The following is a 3,213-nucleotide window of genomic DNA, read 5'->3' as shown; positions in this document are numbered from 1 at the left end:
TTATTTAAACGACTTGTTTTTCCCCTTCCCCTCCATAAATTATACCGACATCAAATACAGTGAAAGCAGGGGTTATACTGTGGGGGAGGGACATACAAAAGCAACAAAGAAATAATCTTATAAATGCGTTAGAAACAAATGCATGAAAGAAAAAAACATTTAAATACATATCTTAGGGTTCATTTTCCTAACATCACCTTATCTGACCCTTTCTGCTTGACCCATACATATACTAGATATTGCAAATAATGGAAACCATGGGACCTCTGTTTCTTTGGGCTTGGCTTACTTCACTTAATATAGAAATGTAGGATTTTAACATAAGCTTAATTTTATATTTTGAAGCATGCAGGATGTATCGACTCTGGACAGAGTATTCTTTTGTTTATTTTGATTATGTTTCAACAGAATGGGGAAGGGCTTCTAAAATCATAGATGGTACTAGAAATTCTGAGTTTGAAAACACAGCTCCTGGAGAACACAGGCATATGTGAAGGCCCAGATCCAGCAGTCTTTGCCACTCACAACTCAGCATCTCACAGAGCCCACCAGGCTCTGTAGAACCATCTCCCCTGATTCATAAGAACACCCACAACTAGATACTTGATGCTTGAGTCCAGGAGAAACACCTTTAATCCACCTTACTCAGAAGTACTTCTGAGTAATTGGAAGCACAAAATACAATATTACTCTTTAGAATAGCAGGAATTCCATAAATGAATGGTTTTCTTCTTATTATTGTTTTGAGAAGCCCACATGAACAGTGACCACCTCTCCTAGGTGAGCTGCTTAAGAGCTAGAAGCAACTGCTATTACCATTAAGGAGAGATGGAGTAATTAGGAACTATCAAAAGGATTTACTGTTGCCTTTTGGGAGCAGGAACCATGGTAGACATGTCTGGGTGGAGCTGGAGTTATGGAGAAAGTATAAGGATAGAAGGGAAGAATTATGGCCCTTCCTTCTCCATCACTAAAGCATCCTATTGTCACTAACACTGATGTAAAACACAAGAAAGTGCATGGCATCCTTTTACAGATGATAATTCTCACCATAAAATCAGATGACAAAGGAATCATAGAATAGCTTCAGCTTTCTATCCAGGTGCTTAGAGGAATGTTCACTGGCCTAATAGAATAGATTCTAAAATAATAGTTCAATGTACTCAATGAATTCCACCTCTGCTGCTACTCAGTAAGTATCCATCAGCTTACAGATTCTGTTTGTTCAGCTAACACCAGTAAATATGTTTTCAGAAATTAAAAGAAAAAAAAACTATCACCTTTTTCCAAAATGGAAATATAGCCAGGTGCTTTTAGCCTATCCCTTTAATCCAATCTACTTAGCAGGCAAAGATGTGAGGATCACAGTTCAATGCCAGTCACAGGCAAGTGTCCAATAAACATGTAAAATGTAGAAAGTAGCATTGTCGTTCAAGTAGTAGAGACCAGTTGAGGGGAAAATACAAGCAATAGTGGAATCCCTGAGTTCAAACCCCAGAAGTCACAAACACACACACACACACACACACACACACACACACAGAGAGAGAGAGAGAGAGAGAGAGAGAGAGAGAGAGAGAGAGAACAGATCATTTTGTTTCTGATAGAAGATCATTTCTCTTTCAGTTTAGGTGCAATGACTCTAGTAATTGGCAACTTCAAGCTGAAGTGGAAAGCTACCATTAACATCAATCTTATTTAAAATGCTAGCTAAACAGTTGCCAAAATACCAAAAGGATAATCATCACAGAATATTGTTCATATTTAAATCTTCCTATTACTATTTCCAAATTTTCTATGCCTTCAAACAATATTTACACTCCCATAGAAAGTGAACTGGCATCTATACAATGTTCATCTTTTTATCTGAATAATGAAAACAAGCAATTCTAAACCAGCATAGTCTCGTATTTTCTCCCTTCCTCATTCTTTCTTTAATTAAAAACCACCTTAAAGCCAAGGCACGTTTTTAGAGGTTCATTATTGTAAGTTGCTTGGCAGTTCTGCTTTCCCTGCTGTTCCAATATCATTATCTCCGCCTGCCTTTCCAGCTGTCTATCATGAGCCTTTAGAGCACCAGGATTTTCAGATCATCTCTTTCCTCCAAACTTGTGTTTCCAAATGTAGTACTTGAAGATCTATCCAGTAGAAAGGTGATCCTTCTTTTAAATTGAATTGCAATGGTGCAAACATGCATTCTATGGATGCCAACACAAGGAACAGGGTTAGGTTCAACTGTTTTATCTTTGCTCAACTGGTGCTATGAACCTAACTGTAGTTCTGAGTAAGGGAGTTGGTAATGTTCTTGGAACAAGTCTACTGTCTGAGTGATTATTCAAATGAGCTTTGTCTTTGCCTCCTGGAGAGCATCATCTGAGGACCACTACTTTCACACAATAATAATATTTCAAATACTTACCTTAATTTCTGTTGTTATTGTTGTTGTTGTTTGGGGAAGTATAGATTGGTCCTGAGGCTCAAACTCTGGGCCTGGGTGCTGTTTTGGACTCTATTTTTTCAAGGCTAGCATTTGAGCCATTTTGCCACTTCTGGCTTTTCTGTGATTTAATTGCATAAGAGTCTCACAGACTTTTCTGCCAAGGATGGCTTTGAACCATGATGCTCAAATCTCAGCTTCCTGAGTAGCTAAGATTACAGGTGTGAACCACCAGTGCCTGGCTACTTAATGTCTTAGTTGGCTCTTGAAACTTCTATTATAAATTAAAATCAAATCAAATCAAATTAAATTAAAAGCATACATAGCAGTAGTGCTCATTAGACTCTATGTGGAAATTGAACTATATAACCTGTGGGTAGGAACAGGAGGGAAAACCAGGGAGTGAGAGAAAGGGTGACATTATTCAAAAAGAAATGTACTCTGACATATAATTGTGAGCCCTCTGTAATCACCTTCATAATAAAAAAAGTGCATAAAATACATACTGCTATGGTCTCGTTTATTTGATCTACTACTCCATATGGTAAAATTATGTTTACAAAGGATAGCAAATAGTAGAGTTGTTTCAGGTTGTCTGTAAATAGACCATTTTCATTATGTTGTGCAATTAAGTATAAGTGTCTCCAACAGCAAAGCTTTCAATCACTGCAAGTCATTAGGTCATTAGTCCTACAATTACTATTTAGTATCTCCCTTAGAATTATTCTGCATTTTCTTACTCCCATAATTCAACTGATATATGTATCATAGGTCAA

This window comes from Dipodomys spectabilis, unplaced genomic scaffold (genome assembly GCF_019054845.1).
Source record: "Dipodomys spectabilis isolate Male_0828 unplaced genomic scaffold, ASM1905484v1 ptg000272l, whole genome shotgun sequence".
NCBI lineage: Eukaryota > Metazoa > Chordata > Mammalia > Rodentia > Heteromyidae > Dipodomys > Dipodomys spectabilis.
Note: the sequence above shows the minus strand (reverse complement) of the source record.